The sequence below is a fragment of the Triplophysa rosa genome, linkage group LG4 (genome assembly GCF_024868665.1).
Source record: "Triplophysa rosa linkage group LG4, Trosa_1v2, whole genome shotgun sequence".
Lineage (NCBI taxonomy): Eukaryota > Metazoa > Chordata > Actinopteri > Cypriniformes > Nemacheilidae > Triplophysa > Triplophysa rosa.
In genome coordinates, this window is record NC_079893.1 from 7,121,643 (window position 1) to 7,145,561 (window position 23,919).

Here is a 23,919-nt window from a genome sequence, read left to right on the forward strand (position 1 = left end):
CACTTTCTCAAGTCAAAATAACTCCCGGGTCTCAGATAGTCTGATTCTTTGATATGACAGGGGTCCCCAGAGGCCTCCAGGGCCCTACACTTCCAAAAGAAGACCCCCTTTTATGTCTGGATATAGATACGTAGTCCAGAGGGGCTCGGAGTCTGAACATTTATTTAAGACGAATACGATTTTTTATCTGTTTTATCGTCCACCGGATGAAAATCCATAACGTCCATAAAATGGAGGAATAAATAAGTATAAGCAATAACAAATGTAAAGCTTACTCCCCCAGCCAATCAAATGACTGGTCATGTGACTTCCTCTGCCACACCCACCAGACAGTACTTTTTTTATTGTGCACATCATGCTGATGAAGGCCTTTCCATTATGAGACTCTGTCTGTCTGCGCTTTCTTTTTTATATGGTGATGAAACAAAGCCCTGTCAACACTAGACTCCAAATGAGTGTCTTGGAATTGAAAGACGTAGCTTTTTTTGTATCTTGTTAAAAGTTGACAAAGTTCAGCTTCGTCTCTACAAACTTGGCAAAACATGTCTTATCCATCTTACTTGTTAATCCAATCACTGACAGACGCACAAAAAAAACGGACAAATTGGTTCCCGGATCAGGGCCGTACAAAAATACTGACACTTCTCACTTTGTAAATGAGTGTTAATTGGTGTGAGGACAGCCTGGGCGTTTTCGAGCACTTAAACACTGAAACTCCAAGATTACATTGTACAAACAGAGACAACAAAGGTCTTAACGAGAATGTGCACGTACACAAACGCCTCACAATGTGCTTTAGACGGCTCCCATCGCTGAGAGTGTGTTAACCCCTATAGCATCTCCACTAATTGGAGCCTCAGACACAATGGTAGCCATACTGGAGGGGTCTTCGCTGGAGTGTGTTTATGCGTGTGTGAATGAGTGAGGTGGGAGAGGAAGGGGTCAGATGGTCCCCAATTATGAGGGGAGACTATTAAGAGCAAAGCAGCGTGGGAAAGAGAGATCTCTTTTTGAATATTAAACAGTGCTTAATGCTTACCAATTACTGAATTCAGATGAGCCTAACGCTGCAGAGAAATTTACTTTGCTCCGTGCATGTTAATGATGTGTATATATTTGAGTTCAGTCCATAATGTCGTTTGGTCGTTCTAAAAAGCAGCCACGTGCACGAGGAAAACCAGACAATAATAATAAATTGTTAATAGTAATATATAATAAATAGAAAAGTAAATACATAAATAAATAATATGTTTTTCTGCTGAATTTTGTATTTATATTTTTGTACATACAGGTAAAAAAGGACACTTTATTTACTGTAAGTACACTTTCATAATGTACACAAAGTGCTCTATTGTCACACATTCATTTTGTACTTAATTTACTAAAAAATAGTTTTTTACTTCTATTCAGTTAAGTACACGTCTTCTTCTTATACATCTTCTTATACGTTTATCTTTAAGTTTTATACTTCACCAAAAAAATTAAATTCTGTCACCATTTACTCACCCACAAGATGTTTCAAACCTATTTCTTTGTTCTGTTAAACACAAAGAAAGATTGGAAAAATGTTAGCAACTTACATTTCTGGGACATCATTGACTACCATAGTAGGTAAAATTATTGTATAATTTTTCTGTTCTGTTAAAGAACAAAATGAGTTATTTTGAAGAATTTAGGAAAGCAAACACAAAGACTACCATTTTAATTTTTCCTACTATGATTTTTGTATATTATGTACAAAATTAGTGTGTGAAAATAAAGAAATTTGATGTAAAGAAAAATAAAGAAAAAGTGTATTGTAGTGTACTTTTTCCACCTGGGCAGGCAGATATAAATGTAGTTATTGTCTCTTTTTTCTTTTAACCTTTTTTCTTTTTTTCTTGCTAGGTATTCAGAAGGGGACAATCCATAATCAATTAAATATTTGTAGAAACGTGTCATGACCTTGAGTGCTCTGTACTGTAATATCAATGAGTATATGATAGGGATGTAATGGTATCAACATTTCACGATACGTAGTACCTCGATATGAAGACTATGATACGATATTTATTGAATTTTGTGCAGGAGAAAAAACAAAACAAATGAAGACTTGGAAAAATGTGGCAGAAGTGTTTATTAAACAATGACTGAACAAAGATCACATTTATTTTTTTTAGATTAGGTCATTTTAAAGTGCAAAGAACAGTAAAGTCAGTAAGAAACAGGAACTAACATAATAACATAAAAATTTTGAGAACATGAAACATGAAAACAATTAACATGAAAAAAGTTTGTTCAACTTTTAACAACTCACAAACAGTCAGGTACTCACCTCATTCACTGCTTCACTCACCGCTATATTTTTTTGTTTTGCTCCTCGTATCTTCATGAAACTTTTCGGAGTGATGATGTAACACATGGCTCTTCACATTAGTCGTATTCCCCGAATTGTACTTCACCGTAGTCTGGCAGTGTCTGCATATTGTTTTTTGTCTGTCCGTCACCTTTTCTCCTTTCTTGTCATGGGAAAACCGAAATTCTTCCACACATCCGATTTATAATTCGCTTTAGCTTCAACGGGTTTCCATCCAAAGTTGCGAATTTAGCTTATGCGCAAAATTGGAATATCGCATAAAACATTTTCGAATAAGCACCGTTTCCATCCAAATAGTCAACCTTCACTTCCTAACAAACTGCCACTAAATATCAGTAAGAAAAGTAAGAGAAGCCACTGAATATAATGATTTTCATATAGAATAATACTTGCGCAAGCAGACGATTACGAAACACAATAAATGTGGTGCTTTTGTGGATGTTTGCTGTTTGGGAAACACAGTCGTGACAGTTCTAAGAGGCAATTACAGAAATACTTGACGACTTTGCTCAGGCATTTAAGAATGACCGTAACAACATTTCTGATGCTGTGAAACAAGATCAGTTCTCTGTTTAGTCAGGTTACGCCGTCTCATAGTGCAATTACGTGACTTTTTGGAGGAATTTATTCGGCAAATAAATCCATCTCTCATTATTTGCATTAACCCTTTTTCGCAAAAATGAAAAACCACCTCAAGCGAGTGTAAAAACTTTTTGCGAATTAAGGGTTTTTAATTCGAAATTTGGCTTTTCCATCACTCGTTTCTGATGCGAAACTTCAAAATGCGAATACAACCAGAGTGATGGAAACCCGCTTAATTTGTTAATCCGTTTCTATGCCACTAGCAGCATCCGCCATTTTCGCTCAATTTGATCTGTAGCGGGCGGCAGCAGAGCGCAGAGGATGATGGGCACGCATGGGTTGATGGGAATTATAGTTCTACCCTCAACTCGCTCCATTCGGCTGAAAAAACTACACTTTCCCTGGAAAATCTATTGTCATGCGACCACGATAATATCGACAAGATTTGCTATCTCGATACTTCGATATTTACAATACCGTTACATCCCTAGTATATGATTATATAATGATTAAACGATATATGATTATTTTAGCCTATCTTAATGCTTAAAAACATTATTTTTGTAATAGAGTCGTCAAGTTCTTGCCGAAAAGATCTTAAAAAAATCTATTTTTTCCTCAAGTAAACCAAAAATAAAAACATTTTATAGAACAACCCTTACACTGTTTACATTGTATGTGACCGTAAGTCAGCACGCGGCCCCCACCCCTCAGCGCAACCCGGCTGCCAAGCACAACAATGCTACTCTCAGCATGTGTAAATTATTCAGATGGTCATAGGTACACAAATAATTCAAACAAAAGCACTGGCACAACTAGCCAACACTTACACAAATACACACTCTCACCCAGAGAAAGAGAAACTGCATCAAATATTTAAAAACCAATGGGAAAGACTATATGGTGGGCCATACGAAAACACAACACTGTGGCCATTTCCTAATGAAGTGAAAGTGTGTGCAAGAGTGATAGCTGCCGCACTTTTTCTGAAGCTTGGAGGTTAGTGTTAAAGAAATATATAGCCTAATTCACACTGTAGGAAAAATACATATACCGTAGTATCGCTGTATGTATATATTTTTTACTACTTATTTTATTCATATTTTTGGTCAACATTACAGATGTCAATATTGGTGGTTTAAGGGTTGTTAACCCACCAATAGGGTTGTTCTGTGGCGTCTTCTCTAAAAGTTAATTAAAAAATAATAATAAAATAAGGAATGATTTTTCAAATCCACAATAGTCCATAATCCTTAAACATAAGTACATTTTTTAACATGCTCTATGAAGAGCTCTTCTACATTTGTTGGGTATTATTGCTTCTGGTTTGTGCATTTTAATTCACAGAAATGCTACAAAGTATGTCATCTCTCAAAAACCTGTCCTTTTTGTCACATCCATAACGCAAGTATACCTCCCTTATCGTAAACAAAAAAAAAGTGAATAGACTCTATCAACAGGGGTTTAGAAAAATATAAACAGACGGTTCAATATATTGATAATTAATACATTCTCTGAGAGTTAATGTTTCAAGTGTTGACTGCACATGTCACATCCATAATGCTGCATAAGCCCTTCAACATCTTATACTTCATTGTGCCACATATGAATTTTTTATTTAAAAAAACTTATGTCCTTGGTATACACATGGTATAACTCCCACAGGGCCCTGATGTCAACATCATCAGATCGGTCTGGGATTACATAAAGAGACTGAAGCAGACTGAATTCGTAGAGCAGCTGTGGAAAGGAATATGAATCAGAATCTTAAAAATGTAAGGAACCCAAGTCATATTAGACCAGAATATCACAGACTTGAGTGTGCACTTTTGACCTGAACTAACAAGCATCAAAACTGGCTACCCAGAACAGCAGCGCCCTGTAGCACCTTAGCAACCGCATAGCAACGGACAAACCACCACTCAGAACACCTAATGAAGAACATTCAGTACCAAATGTCATAGCAGACACCCACAACAGTCTTGCACCGTGGCAGCGATTCACATTTTCTTCTTAAAAAGGAAAGTTTCTCACTTAATCTTATCTCACACTTCTAAGAAACTATCACACATTTTTAGAATCACACACCCATAGCTGAAGACCTAATGCTACTATTCCTTATTATACACACACAGCCTCAGCTTCCTTCATTGACACTTACACCCCCTCTCGCATTTTCTCGAAACACTGAGGAAACGGCTCCAAAAACACACATTACCATTCAAACTGAAAGAAATGCCAATCAACACAATAGAAGTTGGATTGAAGTGTTAAAGTTCATTTAAAGCCGTATTACTAGTTGGTTTGCACCTAATCGCAGGTGCATCAATTACAAAACCATTATCCTACCCAACATGGGCCAAACTTTGTTCTTGTGAAAAGTCAAACATATAGTAACAATGATTTTTAACATGTTAACAAACAACATGGAAGTGTTGTCTTAATGTTGTGTTTGGTCGAGACAGTGTTTGGTCACGTTTCTCACTACATTCTATTTTTGCGCTCTTTCTCTTCTTCGTTGTTATTGCTGTTCTCTTGCTAGTCGGGACTGTGTGCCACTTGACGCCGGGTCTGGCCAAATTTCAAACAAGTATGACATTCATGGTACCGTCTGCAACAAGTCGCAATGTGCCGCTCCAGGCGGTCATAACCTCGAAGAGGCGCATGCTGTGAGTCACCTATGATATGCCACACTTCGTCATCAAAGGGCAACCTTCAGTCTTGTAGTGTGTTTTTGGCTTTAAGGTTGGATCCCAAGAAATGAAAAATTTGTCATCATTTATTCACCCTGATCTTTGATACAATACAAAAAGAAGGGAGTGAGGATGTCACTCCGTTTAACATCTCCTTCATATGAGTCTGGAGCAACAAAAATGATGTCTTTTTTTAGTGAACCATCCCTTTACAACCATTCTTCCAACACCAGCGTTCGCAAGAATATCATCTTCTCTATTTAACTTTCAGGTCCTAACCCAAACACACATACACACCCTGTGCCTCAAGGTAATTCATTTGCACGGTGGGTCTCCCTTGCAGATGGCTGCAGGTAAAATGTCTCTCAGGGGGGTCGCAAACGGTTAACGGTGTCGGTACTGTCCCCAGATTGTAGATCACTGACCTTATTCATCGTCCCCTGCGAAAGCGAGCGCACACACATACGCTCCTACAAATTCCATTACACACTGACTCATGACTGCTGTGAACTCCCTCTGAACTAACATACCAAACGTACCCGCACGTGCTGGGATAACTGAAATGTATAAAAAGGCAATAATGTATGGGGTGAGAACAGGCAGATGGAGCCCATGTCCCCCATATGTTAATATCCTCCAGAGCTGAAAGTTCCCTCTGGAAGAATATCAATATCCTTTTTCCCTCCATCTCTGTCTCTCCCTGCGACGCCGCGAACTCAATTAATAGATAAACTACGGGGCCGGGCGAGAGGGGTAAACAAAAATATGGTATCCATTTACATTCGGCGCACGCTGGGGTCAGCGGAAAGTATTTCTGAAGTGCGATTACTTATATCTGTCAAATGAGAACTGCGTGCTGACCCACAATGCACTGTGAATGACTGACATGGCTGGACGTCAGTGATGGGGTTGTACTGTGGAAGCTATACAGCGTGTTTCTCAGGAGCAACTCTGACCGGGTCTGTTTGGTGGTAAAAAGGAGTATAGAAAGGAGGAGAGTGTGGTCTTTTGGCCTTTGTGTAAATAAGCTAAACGTTTGTAAATAAAAGGTGTTCTGGAGAATTATCTGGATCAGGACGGGGTGATCATCAGGAATTAGAGTTGCTTAAAAAAGGGAGAGAGAGAGGATGAGAGACAGAGAGAAATAGCAAGACTGCAATCAAGTGAAAGAGAGAGAGAGGGTGTGTGAGAGAGAGAGAGAGAGAGAGAGAGAGCATTAAGTCGATCTCTGTAGTTAAGTCGTTTGGCTGGCTTGTCCATCCCCGAGTCATGACAACACGTTGCCATGGAAACGGGAGTTTGATTGCTTGGCTTAATCTTCTTTAATGTAGCTTAATGCTGTTTATGTCCCTCAGACTAAGAGCACACTGCGCAATGGTTCTCATTAAGGCTGTCCCCAGCACACACACGTCAATAATGTCACTGTTGTTTACTGACCCATCAGCCTGGCCTCCTGCTAACACAAGACAACTTTGACTTTTACTTCATTCTTTTCCCTTGATTTTCTGACCTGCTGAGTAAGCCGGCACACTTATAAATGGGATATGGGGTTAACGTTAGCCTCCAGAGTTGAAGGAATGCTTGTCGCAGAGATGTTAAAAACTCTGTATTAATCAGATTGTAGAGGAACCGTGTGTCCCTTTGATGACTGGCCTAAACATAGCAGCAAACAGGGCAGGAACAATGAGAGAAATGGTTCAGTAATATTTTACAGTATGTTTACAAAACAATGATGGACTTTTACATACACGCGACAACGTTGTCTAAAAGATTCTCATGGATCTGTAAAAACAACTAAAAACTTTGTATTATGCATGAACGTTACCGATGTCGCTTTGTAACACTACGCGCATGCGCACATACATTATGCATATCCAGGTTTAACCCAAAAGCGTGTTTAATACTCTTTATCAGTGTCTGTGCATTTAGAATTTGGTAAATAATGTGTCTCAGCCGGCCGCATAGACTGAACATGTGGATGTGCATGTGGATGACGACGGAGACGATAACAGCGTTGTGTTAAAAAAAATGCGCTTTGAAACCCGTTTTCAAAAGTGCATTTTCAGTCCCCAAAAACAGCATTGTCATGTAAACGAACACCCAAAATGTGTGTTAAAAGTGTTGTTGTATAAAAGCCCCCCTTAGAAGGAACTCGCAGAGGTTTAAAAGAGAAGAGGAAGGTAAATAAAACAGAATAAAGAAAAGAATGGTGAAAAATACAGAAAGGGAAGAGATGGGAATGACTGGAAAAGCAATAGGTAAGAAAGGGAATTTATGGAAGTTAAGGTAAAATAAGGGATGGGAATGGGAAATTAAGGGAAAAGGGGGAAAGAAAAGAAAAAAATGTAATAAAAATATGAATTCATATAATCAATAAAACAATAAATATTCAGTCTTAAAAGGATGTTAATTATTATTATCAAGGTTATTTTAACACTTTTTGTTACACAACCATTTAGTGTATAAATAATAAATTAAATAGAATAAAACAGAAAAGAAACAAAAAAAAGCCAAGTAAAGAGAAAAGGCAACCTGTGTAGGGCACTTGTAACACAAATATGTACTGTAGGTAAAAGAAAAATGTACGAAGAAAATGTATATACATGTTTGTCCATAGCCTGTGTTCTACTGCCCACAATTCATCACTTTGACAGAGAGAGCATGTAAATTGAATTCTTCAATTGAATTCTGCCACTGCAGCCCCTGTGGATCATATGTCTCCATCCCATGACTCACACCAGCAGGTCAGGTCAGCCCACTCCCTGCGAGAAACAAACCTACAGTACAGCAGAAAAACAATAGAGACCTAATATATTGACAGAGAGAGAGACAGTTCATCATCATCAAAAAAAAAAACAGCAACAACAGCACACGTTACTTAAAAACAGCCTTTATGAAGTCGACTAACATTTAGTAGCCTAACGGAAAACAGCCCTCATACCTGAACGAGTAAAAATGCCCATTACCACAGAGAGAGAGAGGGAGAGAAATGAGAGGAGGTGTAGGTACCACCGGAAAAAGATGAGGAAAAAAGGGAAGCCACGGAAGGAACTAGGTACCGAGAGGAAGGGCTACAGGGTAGTGAAGGGGTTTAATCTGGGGATAAAATGGAAATACTTCAGACGGAGAAGAGAGAAATAGAGGGAGGGTGAGAGAGAGAGGATATAATTAAAGTTGTGGATAGCTTTCACCCCTGGTGCCGCAGAAAAGCAAAGAGAGTGCATGTGTGTGTATGTCTGGAGCAAGATGTAATAGCAGGGGATTTGGATCTGGTCCCCGTGGCTCTTTAGCTCTTCCACTCTAAGAAGATTATTTCCCAAACTGTACTGCTCAAATAAGCAAATAAATCAATACACAATAAAAGAGAATACTAAAATAGAGCCCGCACATTACTGGATTTACCTGTCCGGACTGCTGCGGAGAGCAACTTAAATAACTAAATTGACAAATAAATCAATGTGTTTTCATGCTAACTCTACCATTAGCATATTGTGCATCTTTTGTTTTTGTAACAATTAGTGAATCCATATTACGGTTCTACTTGAAGTTAGCTAGCTTGTTTAGTTAGCATTGATTTGTTTCATGCACTTTTGAACCAAAGTACGCGTGCAGCAAACTTTATTTTGCACGAATAATAATGAAAAGACGAGCAGAAATGTAATTGCGTTTTGGCTTAACACTTTTGCGTCAAGTCTGCCAACAGCTGATTTTAACACAATGCCCGACATTCAGGTAAAAGAGCTAAACATTCTGACCTCATTTTGTTTATAATCAATCTGGAAACATTAGGGTAAATAAAATTCGCTAATCCTTCGTACGTCTGTGAAGGCACGGCTACTGATGCGTAAAAAGAGGCTTAGCTCTCGTCAATAGATTTAACGCCACTAAACATATTGAATTAAATGATAAAGAGTCTGAAAGTCAAGGGTAGCGTGCTCTCTTTTATGTATTAAGAGTTGTGTGAAGTGGTCCTCGGTGCAACTCTCTTAAAAGATGACTGCACTTTGTGGGCAAGCGCTCATCGAGCAGACGCTGCAACGCCTACAGTTGGCAAAAAGAACAAGCGAGTGTGCACTTCTGACGACGCTACACGCTAAGCCTTTTTCTTTGTTAGCCGTGCCGCGGTTATTGTAGTCTGTGGGCGTTATCATTTGTAGTCCGGCTGCATTCGTGAGGGATACGGATTGTGTGGGGCGGCGCAGCTCTGTTTTAGCTCTTTGAAAAGACAGAATGTTCAGATCAAAGCTGATTGGCTCAGGACGCATCGCGAAGAGATGCTAATGTAACGCACTTGAAAGAGAATTAGCATTACACAGGCTAGCGGCAGCGAGAGAGGTCAGCCAGCAGAAACACCAGGCCCCTTCTGGATGATCCCATCTTAGATTCCTCCCTGTAGCTTGGGCTCTTGTTACAACAGACGTCCACTGTGCACGCAGGCCTGAAACTGAAATAAAATATTATAATAAGAAAGCTGTGTTAGTTGAATTCTTTGTTCACATGTGAAGGTGTGCTGTTGTTTGTGGCAGCACAAATCCACTTTAGAAGTTTGACACAATATTCGCCAAACACAAATTTCACCTAACACTAATAAATTATATAAATAATAAGATGCAGTAAATGTAAAATATTTATTACATTAGTATTAAAGTACAGTAAAATAATTTTGCTGACAGATGGTGATGTTCAGTGAACATGGACTTGGGCCATATTTAGGGACCGTAATATCATTTGGGTCAGCAATCACCCTCCTAACAACCACCCTGGCAACCACTAACAACACCCTGGCAACCTTTTTTGGCGAGGCAGCAAACAGTTTTGCATGGACAACCACCATTCTCTAACTCTTTTACATGTAAAAAAATCTACTTTTCATTTCTTCTTTGGCAGCACAGTGATCGCTGGTATCATTTGAAAAAATCAAAGAACGCAGGTTGATAAATATTCGTCTCACACTTCTTCATACAAACACAGTCTGTTTAAATAAGGTCATGTGTGAAGCGGTTCATTAGTAGACTCTGACATATTAACCTTCGGAGCGGCCGACGTATTACGGCACATATGGTCAAAGGGCAGCGGAGTTTGGTAATTACCCGTCCCAATAAAAGCGCTCATCGCTGCCATCTTGCATCATCTTCTTGGGTCTAACAGGCATTAATAAACGATCTGTAAGCAGGGAGTAAACATAATTAGCTGATAGAGGAGTCTATTTCAATGCCTGATCGACCTCTGACTCATTTGTTGAGTCAGTGATTGAATAAGCGAGTGAGTTATGAATAATTAAAGAACGCAGACATTAATCACCTATCCGTCACAGGGAATATGTGAGTGAGTGACGGAATGCGGCTCTTTGCATTCCGAAAGGATTTGGAATGATACGTCACCATATGGCAAGTTCTGTACAGTGCACCTTGCAGAATCCAGAACATTTTACATTTACATTTACAGAACATGTTGATATTTTAAAGGGATAGTTCACCCAAAATGAAAATCCCTTCTTCATTTACTCACCCTCTTGTCATTTCAAAACTGCATGACTTTCTTCCACAGAACCCAAAAGAAGATATTTTGAAGAATGTTGGTCACCGTACAACACATATTCAATTCTATTGTATGGACACAAAACCAATACAAGTCAATGGGTACTGCCTTTGTTCGGTTACCAAAATTCTTTTGAAAGCTTCTGATGGGCTTTACTAAATAAAAGATATTTAAACAAGATAAAAACAACTTACCACTGTCACCCTGTTCAAAAGTTTACATACACCTGACTTCTATTGTATCATATTTTGCAAGATATATTACATTGTTCTCTATACTGTTGCTCTTCACATGTTACAATGCCATGATGCATTGATTCTTCTATTGCCCTCTAAAGACAATTATACACCTGATAAATAAAACACGCTGAAACATTTTCTTTTCTCAATTTAAAAAAAGTGACTATCAAATGCTGATTAAGCCATTTAGCGGCATATGCCTAAAGTATTATTTTATTTGTCTGCTATTATGGCTGCTGGACTTCATCCTGCCTTTGAAGAGTGTTTATGTCGGAAAAAAGAAAAGAAGGAAAGAAAGGCAAAATGTGCGGAGATTAATGTGCCTCTTTCTTTCTTTGAGGGTATAAATCAGCTTTGATTCACATAAAGGGCTTTATCACATTTTCTTCCATTCACCAGAGCTTCGAAAACATAAATTACATCAAACTGTTGCATGTTAACAAGTTTTGAGGCTTCTATCCATTTAAACCGGCAATGTTTCTGAATAAATATTATGTGTAGAGTTTTTTTGTTTGTTTGTTTATATATGGTGCATACAGGCACAAACACCTGATGGATAGTATACAAAGCAACTAGTCATTTGCAAACTTCAAACCATTTTTGTTTCACTTTTGAATTAATTCATCATAAATATTATATATATATAAATATATATATCATAAATCATAAATATTATATATACAGTACATCATAAATATTTTATAACTGGCAGTAATTTCAAGATGGATAGCGGCCATAATATTATAAACTCAACATCTTAAAAGAGTTTAGAAATATAATCATTTTACATTCAGCAGCAAACAAGAGTGAACTCTGAAAGCAGGACTCGAGGATTAACTTCCGTACGCGAGTCTGTCTTTAAGATAAAATTGACAATGTCAGCGCAAGTCCACTCTCACATTCAATGTTGAACCACGGTAACAATGACGCAAACACATCACAATATTAAACTGTCTAAATCAGCTCTTTCTAGAATAATAATATCTATGATAGTTTGAAGGGGTATTTTTGGCGAGTTCTTTCTAAACACCTGCTACGCAGCGAGACCATGCCCTCAAGGCAAAAGCATTGCAGGGTCTTGCATCACATGTGAAATCTGGGTGGCTTTGAAGTTGGGGGTGCCACTCCTATCCTCGCCTAGCCAGAGCTCCTCAAGGAATCCAGGCTGAAAACGGTCAGATAGAATTAAAGAAAGTCAGCTGTAAGTGGTACATCCAAGAGTACTCGTAAAATATCTTTTTTTTGTTCAAATAGTTTTAAGCAATTTGTAAGGCAACGCCGCCTATTTCTGCCATGGAGAAATTCATGATAATATCATGATAAAATCAGACCCGGCTCCACGGGGGGGCGGGGGGGCAGGGTGGTCTTTGCCCACCCCATCAGAAACTTTGCCCACCCTTCCTCCACCCAGAGGAATAACGCATGGACTGGACATGGATGAGTTTGTGACAGAATTCTCTAAAATGAGCAGAAAGTTAATGCTGTGAATATTATAATGATATGAACAGCTCTTTTTTATGTTTTCATCAAATCTAAGTTACTAAATTGATCAGTTGTGGGGTAAAAAATAAAATATTAAAAATGTAAAAAAAATATAAATAATTATTTTGTAAATAGTTTGGGGCAATATATATATATATATATAGTTTTGGGTTGAAACAACCCATAAAAGGGTCATTTATAACCCAATTGTTTTACCCAACATTTTTTTAGAGTGCATGTAGTAAAAGTAAATGGTGACTAGATGCTACCGACCTCCATAAACACACCCAATGCGAATCGTGAATGCGTTTAATAAAATACGCTGTGTCATGGTTATTTTTCAAGGAACAGCGACTTAGATTTTGGTCTGTCCGTGATGCAAAGCTATTATGTTCTTTCAAAAGAAATGGCAGAATAAAGCTCATGAGTTGTGTGGAATGCTGTCAAAGTATGTAGTGCTTTTTGTCATTTTCAGTGCTTGACAGCCCCTGGTCACCATTTACTCTAACATCTCCTTCTGTAGTCTACAGAGGGAAAAAAACGGCTGAGGGTAAGTGAATGATGAGATTTTTGGGTGAACTGTCCCTTTAAGACCTTGTGAAGTTCTCCACAGGCCTTTGGCAGCCCTACAGCTGCCTACTTTGGGAAAACTTTTCCCCTGCATCTCTCACTCTCAATTTCTCGTGCTCCGTCTTTCTGTCTCCAGGCTCGTGCACTTGCTTTTGGCAGCGTGTGTTATCATGTGCAAATTCTGTCAGTCTCTGAAGAACCGCGCTAATGCGGCGGGCTGGCACGCGGGCGTGCAGAGGAGACGCGCATGCCCTTTCTCCTTTCCGTCTCTCACCGGCTCCATTAATCCAATCTTTCCCGTACGCTCTTCGGCATTAACATTTCTCCCTCCCATGTTTTTCCAAGCGCCGCTGTTTAAACAATTCAGTCCTCTGACATTTGGATTAACTCAAACAAGAATTTATCGCGTTTCTCCCTCCGGAACTGAATCAAATACACACTGGTGGTTAAATACGGACTATAAACACACACAGACACACAATGCGGGTCAAGCCACTCTGTGCGCGCATATAACTCAGCAGCACACAACCCTCCACGCGCGCTTACACGTACACAGTGACAGATTCTGATGGAAATCAGGGAGTTTTGTCCTTGAAGCTGCTCTCTAGGTGAGTTAAACTGAAATGGGTCTTTAAAACTAGCTGACTAAGCAGAACGCACACACACCAACTCAGACGCTTACGTGCAGCAATCCATTGCCAGACGATAAATATCAGTGTAATAAACAAGATATAAAAGAGCGTGAAGATAAGCTTTACAACAAGGGCACATCAGAACAAATGAGCCCTTTTTACTTTTACAATTTACTTGACAAACATCTCTTAGGCCTATTAATTCAAATGCAAATAACACCAGTCTTATACACGCAGTCTATATATTTAATACACACACATACAGTATACTGTTTTTATAAACATAATACATATGCATTAAAACCATACAAAAAACTACTTCACTCGCAATTTTAAATTCATAAAACAGAAATTGTGTTTTACAAAGCCACCTCTTCAATGCATTCAGAACATCTCTACAATGCATTACACTGGCACGTAGGTTGCTAATAACAGAAATGTGTAGACATCAATGTTCGTATAGATGCCTTTACTGTTAGTAAACATGGTGATGTGTTTTTGTGGGCGGAGCTTAGGTGGAGGCAGAAAGATCCCCCTGACCGCATTAATAAGGCTAGGTAGCACGTTTTGTTTGCTTGCTTTCTGACAATGACTAGAAAAAATCTGATAAAATTTTAACATGTCACTCTCTAGGACCTCGATTGTTTTTGAAAAAGTTTACTGTAATGCAAGGAACCTGGGCGACCTGCAGTAGCAGTGTTAACCACCACGCAAATGCATAGGGCCCCACTAGCTTGGGGGCCCCCTAGTGGCCAAAAGGAGTTAAATCATTTGATGCTTTTGACGCCTGGTCGGCCTGCACCGAATAAGTCAAACGCACCTAATAACAGACAGGTCTGACTCGGTGGAAAAATCTATCTAAACTTCTAATTCAGCTAGGAGGTGGGTTACCCGCGCTTTGATGATCAAACTGCATAGTATGTTTTATAGACAAATTACAGACAAAAAGCAGATTTACGACCAGTGCCTTGAACTCTGATTTCCCTGCTAGTTGTATAACTAACAAAGTTAACTTGCATGCCCTATGCGTTCAAAGGTTAATGCTACGTTAAAAATAATCTTGTTCCCCAGTTTCTGATTTGGGCATACATACAGATATTTTTAGACACAAATCATAATCCACACCAACAAAAGACAGTAGTTTATTAATCTTAATAAGTTTTACGAAGTGAAACGCAAACGCAAACATTTTTGATGATCGTTTCTGTTCAGTCCGCTCCTTTTATTGTGTTTAACCAAAGCTGTCGTCAGTGTTTTTGTTTGGTATGCGTTAAAATATGAAAATTGGAGACTGTATTCTGTCGATTGTGGCACTAAACAACACAACAAGATGATATTTTAAACTCCTTACAGGGCTGTACGTTAACTTTATTTGCATTTGCATGTAGCACTGGTGCTACAGAGGTTTAAAGTTTTGTAGCACAGGCCAAACAGTTGTAGCACAAGTATAAAACGTCTGTTATGTTAGAAAAAATATACACATTAAAAATATTTAAGGGGTAGGTAACAGACGAAGAACATTATTGTTACAGTTGGGTAAATTAGGGCCATAAATTTTGGTTTTTCCCAAGTTCTTTTTTTCTGTGTTTTCCATTATTTTACTATAATAACTATATATAAATAGCAATATTTGTTATTATATTATTTACAATGGTAAACTGCAGTAAATTCCTCCTTTTGTAGATACAATAGTGTTTTTGATAAAATAAATATTACTTTAGTAAATATAAATATACTCTAGTGTTTATAGTTTATCAATTTACTGCTAGAATACTACAATTTATTTTAGTAAATATTATAATACAATACAGTGTTTTTAATCTGGATGTTCAAGTTTACCAGACTTTTATTTTGACCGGTCGTCGCAAAGAGTGTGTGGTTGACGATATCTTTTCTCTAACAGTGAAATGCTTATGAAATAAACTCTCAGAGCAGCTGTCACACGCATGTATTAATGCGTTACACTGTGCAGCTCATTCATGCAAAACAAACAGATGACATATTTAAAGAGCCGGACAGCGCCATTGAGAGTGAGAGTTGCACCAACGGTAGTTCAAAATTTTTGCGTGTCACGTGATTCATGGAGCCTTCAGATAGTATCAAGAAGTTATGTTTTCTCTTTAAATGCTTTATTTCTTTCATTTTTTTAATTCATTAAATGAATTACATCTTTAAATGGATTAAAAGTTTACCTCAGTTGGTCTGTTTTATCGGCAGCTCCATGCGTTACTAGTAACTTCCGGGAACTATTGAGAGCCTCTATGAACCGCCATTGCTGTGAAAAACTGTTCCATTGGAGTCAACGGAGTTGATGCGACTCCCTCTCTCAATGGCTCTGCCTCCAGCTAATGCCGTGACGTAAGCGTGACGTCGGCGCAAAACGGGTCTATTAAAGCCTCTTTAGCTCCCGTGAGCTTCCTATTTGCAAAAACTGTGGCATCCGCTAACAGCCTGGTATTCAAATGTGATTGGGAAGTGATCCTGCCAATGAACTGTCAGCACCGCACAGTCACTTATCCCGTGCATACGTGAGTGTTTTAATAACACGTTGTGCGAGAAGTTAACGCTTCCTGCCGTGGAGATGGCATTCAGTATAAAGTCAGCATTAGATATACAATAGCACTTAGCTGTCAATCACTTGCCGTTTGATTGACAGCTGAAGACTTAACAGGGCTGTTAACGCACCATAGAGGAGCACTGTCAGATTGACACGGTGGAGTGCGAGATACGGGTCAGTCTGCCTACAGTGTGTCAGGACCTGATTTTATAACTGACGTTTACATAGGCTGGGAAAATTCAGATCCTGACCTTGCTCTGACAGTCATCACGCATAAGGGAAAAAATTCATGGGAGTTTGATTTAAATAACGCTTGTTCAATGCAACTAAAACTGTAACTTGGCCAACGGCAGAAATCTCATATGAGTGTGTACAGCAATTTGCTGTTTATAATTAATACTTCATTAGAGCAGCATTAATGAGTTTTTATGCATCATCACATTTACAACTTTAATGTGAAGTCATTATCCTGAATTATGAACAGCTAAAAGACACAGAACGCTTTAAACTAAAATTTTATTTGTAAACATATGAATCCGCATGCTAATAAATGTAATCGTAATAAACAAACCTTTCTAAAACAGAATAACATTTGTGAATTTTATCCTTCTGAATAATGATAAAACAAGTGGATTTTAGAAATGTTATTTTTGCTAAAGCTATTACGTGAACAAAATATTATAAAACAACTCTGGCTACATTGAGGAAAGGGTCAACTATATAATGAAGGCAAGGACTATTTTTTAGACATGCCTGATCAGGTCATGTTGTCAGATTTTCACTGGGGCAAGTTGTCACAGTCCAGTACAATTTCCCTGAAAAGCTTAACAGGCTATTTACCGTAGTGTTCAATTAACTCCATATAGTGGGTCAGCGCATGTTAAATGAACAGTAGCTTTTTCCTGAGCAATAATGGTGAAGCCGTTGGCAAGCCTTGCAAGTATGCATCCATACATAATTCATGTTAAAAAATACATTACAGATTTTTTTCTTTTAATTCAAAGCAAGTGCATTCAAAGCTTTTAAACTTTATGATGCCAAGGACCCCCAAATAAGATGGACCTTTTGAGAGGGACCCCCTTTCTAACATACAATGTTTTGTACAAAGATCAATTTCAACTTTGTAAGATAATTATTAATGTGATATTATAAAGACAACATATTGTTTCAGAACTTAGTTTGCTACAATTGTTGCATGAACCCATTTTTTGAATGCGAAAAAAATGAACTATAGTGAGAAAAAAATTGCTAGAAATATACAAACAAACATTTCTGGAAACTATGCATGTAGCAAAAGAATATATATATTTATAATATTCAGTAGACTTTTGTTTTGTCTTTTATTCTCTGAAATTTTCTGGGGACCTCTTGCAACCATCTGGAGGTACCCTAGTTTGAAAACCTCTTATCTAGAGGATTATAAATACAGAGAAACACTTTACAAACCTCACCTAAGAAGTGTGCACTGGAATAAATAGTAAAAATTGTGACATCTAGCTCCCGCCTCCCTTGAAATATGTTTAAATACGAGCTCTGGCACAGGGGACAAAAAAAAACAGAAAATGCAGGGATGAGCTTTTAAATCTGCCGCTGGGTTCCCATTTGCATTCAGCAACGTTTCTGTTATCTACTGCAATTATCAAAACTAAATAAATGAGGGAAAGCATTACGATTCAGCCATGCTTAACATGAAAACTGTGTGTGGGGGGGGGGGAGGGGGGTCTGTGTCTGTGTCACTGGGGACATCAAGCCTGTTTGTAGTAGCACAGGACCTGCCAAATCCATCTGTTCTTCTCATTTCACAGAGAAAGCACTTAAAACATTACTGCGAGTAAACATACACCCTGTGAATGCTGCCAGAAATTTCTGACTCGTTTCAGCAGGTTTGTTGATTCATATGTGGAGTCCTCTTTAGGATTGAGCCATTTAAAAATAAATTGTATGTGTTATTAAAATTTACATGATATTTAAGTATCTGGTCACAAACTGAACTGAAAAAAGTGTGGACACTCATGATGCATACACTAAATGGAGGGCAGTTTAACCAAAAGGATGTTAAGTTATACATATACAAGAAACAAAACCTTTTCTGTTGACACTTCGGATTAAGTTACTGTAAAATACTGTATTTGTTAGTAAATGCATTAGCTAACATGAACTAACAATGAGCAATTCATTCATGTTTGTTAATATTAGTTAAAGGAATAGTTCACCTTCAAAATGAGAATTCTGTCATTATTTACATGCCCTCTTGTGATTTAAAACCTGTATGACTCTTTCTTCTGCAGAACACCAAAGAAGATATTTCATTTTAATGTTAACAGTTACAGCTTTAGTATTAGTAAATGTATTAGTAAAGTTTGAAATTAACAAATTAACATGAAGAGTACAGTTGCAAAAGCCTCTACTGTATGTGCCGTTTGATTTTATTAGCATTTTATCAAGCTCCTATAATTAGGTTTAGTGATTTCGCTTTAATTGCAATGAATAAGTCCTCTTTGCCATTAAAGTGAAACAACTTTTAATGTAAACATCAGAGCCTGATAAAAATAACTAATTCAGAAGAAAAATGTCAGATGGCACTTCAAATGTGGAAGACTAAGGTTAACATGTACAACCTTTCTGTAAAGTAGTAACTCTTTTCTTAATGAGGAAAAACATGCACATGAGTGATACAAATTAAAAACCAACAAGAATTCAAATTGATAAAAACCAAGAAAACATTCCTTAATTTCACCCGGTACACCATGAAGGTTAACTCTGCTGTAATTTCCATTTCATGACAGCATTTAAGCAAAACTAAGTTATAAACTGCGACTCTAAGTGTCATAATTTGCATTCGTTTTGTATTACACATGAATACATAAATGTAATTATGTAAAATACATCTTGCGAACTCCATGTGAAATTGTGAGACGCAATTATGTGAGAATATGTGTGTGTGTGTGTGTGTCTGCGGGGAGCATATTTGATGGACTCTTAATTAAGACTGTATCCGAGCGCACGAGAAGTGTGTTTAAAGAGTGTCTCGCCTTTGTGTGTATAATGACACCCATGGGACGCATTAGGAAACTTCGCATCAGGGAACTCAAACATGCGTCTTACCCTCGCGTCCGCGCACTTTCCCTATCTGTAACTTTCACACTTCTCCACAATACACAAGGACGTAGACGAACAACGTCACTTTGTAAACACTGAAGTCTAGAGAATTAGAACATTGACAAGCTTTCGTCTGCCTGCATCTTGACAATCAGAGCGTTACTATGGCAACCCAGCAGGATATATTTTTCATTGGTTTTGTATTTTTATTGCATTTTCTATGAGATCTAATTTAAGATGTCCCCCTGATTCGCTCTCTCTCTGGGAGCCTTTCAAATGCATTACTAGCTCATTTTAAGCCCGCGACGAGTCTTCTGATGTCCGCATTCAGCGTTCTGAAGGAAATCACGGGGTGCTGAATGATTCTGATAGATGAAGTGTTTGATTCCCACTGTGCAGGAGGTCTCCGGTGAGAAACGGTTTGAGATCAGAGCTAATTAATCCACATCTGAAACACTGTTTCTGCTTAAATTAGCTTTACAAATGTTACTATAATCTTCGTTTCACTTTAGGCCTTATGTAAACACTGCTTTTAACAATTGTTCTCTGATAAACATGAAAGACGTGAAAGGATGGGCAACGTGCTACAAGTCTCATTAGCAAAAAATTGAAATGTTTTTGAGTGCTAAAATGCTCCAAGGATTAATTTTGTTCATTTTTAATAGCTTTTTTGTCATTTTTAAGAGATCTTAGAGAACAAATTGGCCAATGATTGAATTAGCATCTCAACAAAGGCATTAAAAATACATGTTAGACAAAAAATACAAGACAGACGTGTACAGTACATACACACACACTGTAACTGTAAACGTAACTTTAAAGAATGTTTCTGTTTTTTACAGTTTTTCCCTTATAATGCAAAGAACCTTTACAGATTGTTCATGTATTTTTTTTAAATAAGGTAAAAAACATAAATTACAGAAAAAGACAGCAAATTTACAAGTAAAACGGTAAAAACAATTTTACTGTTATTTTACGGTTTATTTCTGCCCTTACAGAAAAGACACATGAATTTCACATGTTTTTTACATGTTTTTCGCATGTGATCACATGTATACAACGTGTTTAACATGTGCAAAAAAACACGTGTGATCACATGTGAAATGTGTGTTTTTGGAACATTTTGGTGTGAATTCCATGTGAACTCCCACGTGAAACCCATGGGATAACATGTAAAAACCCATGGGATGACATGTGCAACATGTGGTGAAGTGAAGAACATGTGATCACATGTGGAGACATGTCGCATATGTTATCCCATGGGTTTTTACATGTTATCCCATGGGTTTCACGTGGGAATTCACATGGAATTCACACCAAAATGTTCCAAAAACACACATTTCACATCTGATCACATGTGCTTTTTGCACATGTGAATTTCGTGTGTCTTTTCTGTGAGGGTGGTGCCCCAGCTGCTAGAAAATTCCATTTTTTTACGGGACTTTTTTGACAGTGCAGATAAAGGTTGTTCATAGGTTGTCTATACGTGATTTATAGGTGATTGGTCAATCTGTGAATTATTTAAATGTTGAAAAGCATTCTAATTATTGCTGACTAGCAGTTTAGTGTGCCGCCCCCAATCAATATATAAAATCATTATCCAAAAACTTTATTTATTCTGTCAAATTACAAACTGACCTGCAATAGTGTGATTTTATTGCTTGTCCTGTAGGTTTCTGTAGCTTAATTGATAGAGCATTGCGCTAGCAATAGTCATGGGTTTGATCCTATGAAACACACAATAAGTCACATTGGATAAGACTGTCTGCTAAATGCAGAAATGTAAATGTAAAATGTAATGTAAATGTTCAGCAGAGCAGCACATCTCCACCAAAAACTCAAGAAATGACATGGTTCACCTTCAAAAAAGTTGGATGGGCATCACTACGTGTCTCAACCCATGAGAGCATTTAGGGTTGGCCTAAGACTGCTGAAGCGCGCACAGAACTGAATGGAGAAAGGAACCGAACTCTTACATGGACGTTTCGTTTTAAATCTCTTCCAAACGGCGGATTTGATAGAACAAACCACTCAATTTCGTCTCTCCTCCTTCAGCCATGCGCTTATCTATCAGTGCCCTCTGCCCACAAAGACGTAATAAATGCACGGGTGTAAAAGGCTTATTAAATGCTATTGATGATAAAACGGAAGGAAATCAATAGCCTGCAGAATACAAAAATTTCCCCGGCTAAGGTACAAAACAGCAACGATAACAAATTGTGTTGCGTGTGTTGTATGCAATGTGAGGCTAATGCAGAAAACATGTTTCAACATGCGCGCCTAGAGAGTCAGAGCACAAACTACTAAACTGAGTTCTCTTTCACGTCTTCTTACTCTGAAACAGACGAATAAACACAAAATTATGTCTGAACTCCCATATTAGCAAGTATCCATGTAAAAGTAGTCAGCTGGGAAACAAAACGGACGCGTCACAGTATATTAAAATTCGTATATCTGTATAGAGCGCTCTTAAAGGGGCAGCAGCATAATAAAGATCTCTGTTTATAATGTTCATCAAACAACAAAGGACGGGCCCAAAACACTCACTCATATTAAAGGAATTGTGTTCTCCTTACATGAATTGTTAAGATAAAGAAGTAGCATACAATAATTTAGTTGTTAAATTAAATACACTTTAAATACAGTACACTACACTTTGTGTTGAAAGAGTGTTTATGTACTGTATAAGCATTAAAATAAATAATCATTATAACTTGTTTTTCTATATCAAACTAGACAGAACATTAATGCCCTGGCAGTGGCAGATAGCTTTGGTTTTATATTTCATTTGATTACATTCATTTGTAAGTTGAGATTTACAATAAATATTTTAAGTTAAAATTGTTAATGCTACTATGTAAAGGACATACTGTTGTAAAAAAGCACATTATTTGTTTTAAGTGTTTGCGAACCAAATCTTATTGCACTTTTGTTCATAGCAGTACTTTTCAAATAAAAGATCACTACTTTTGAATTCATTATTGAATTTTAAAAAAATGTAATCGTTAAAAACCACAATGAAATGATGTATACAAAGTGGTCCCAGACAAACTCCCCCCGTGCCCTAACAAGGACACACTTACCATGCAATTGGATTTTACTCGTGAATTATAAAAAGAACCACATTTTCTGTATAAAAGATGTCGTTATTAAGGTTGAAAATCTGAAGGACAGCTGTGAAAATAAAGTCTAAAGCACTTCAGAAAAGACTGAGGTAAACTAAACAAACCTGTGAATTGGGACTAAATACAAAACAATGTCTAAATGTTTGGATGTCCCAGCGGGACCCATTCAGACACAGCTTAAAGACGGTTGCCTCCAAAAACCAAGGAAACTCATGAGAGAATCCACAGAGCTGTTGTTCAAACAAAGTAAAAGTTAAAACAGTCTGGTTCCTGGTAATGTGGCCCAAAAAGGCCAGTACTGTAAAATATAGGTATATACCATAGCAATCCGATTGAAATTGGCAAGATTTAGTGATCACATGAGAACCTCAGAGCTTTACGGAAGAAACTGGATAAAAAGATACATTAAGCGTGTTGAAAATAGCTTACCTCAGAATAACCTGATGAAGTGTTGTGATGCTATCATGCTTCGGGGTGCTTTCATCAGCAGCGTCTGGGAATCTTGTTAAACCAGACGGATTGAAAGATGGTGCATAATACTGCAAGAGAGAGCCCGTGTCTGTAAAAGAAGAAAAAGGCAGATTTTCAGAATGTTCATCTTTCAGTGGACCAAAATGCCAATGGAATGACTCAACTCGAATACCCTGCATTGACCCAGTCAAAGACCTGATCTAAATGCAGTTAGTACCTCTGGAACTCTTTGGATGCCACAGAGAACTTTTAAAAGTGTCATTTCTGTAGCTTCAACAGCCTTAAGAAAATCTGCCTGAAAGAACCAAGGAGGTCTGTAATACCCGGAGAAAGCTGCTTGTCAGCTTCCCACATTCATCACAGTGGCAGTTAGTTGGCTGGTGCAAGATCGCCCGGAAGTACGCAGTACAAAAGTATTTGAATTCTTCCATATTGCCCACGGTCACTAAGTTATGAGCATGTTTCAAAGCCAATTAAATCAATTGTAAGTGTCATGTGACTATACACATAATGAGAGTGCTACTTTAAACTGGACTCAAACCAACTCTGACCCTTCTGGATAAAGGACACACCTC

At 37.8% G+C, this 23,919-nt stretch overlaps 1 long non-coding RNA gene across 1 annotated transcript in view; it reads right to left on the reverse strand.

Annotated features, from left to right (window-relative positions):
* The window catches only part of LOC130552782 (uncharacterized), a 41,760-nt gene extending 18,091 nt beyond the window's left edge, over nucleotides 1-23,669 (reverse strand). The window contains exons 1-2 of the long non-coding RNA XR_008962788.1: nucleotides 23,562-23,669; nucleotides 23,303-23,432 (exon numbers count right to left, since the gene is read on the reverse strand). This is a non-coding gene — a long non-coding RNA (uncharacterized LOC130552782). The remainder of the gene's footprint in view (nucleotides 1-23,302; nucleotides 23,433-23,561) is intronic.
* Between the last annotated feature and the right edge of the window lie 250 nt (nucleotides 23,670-23,919).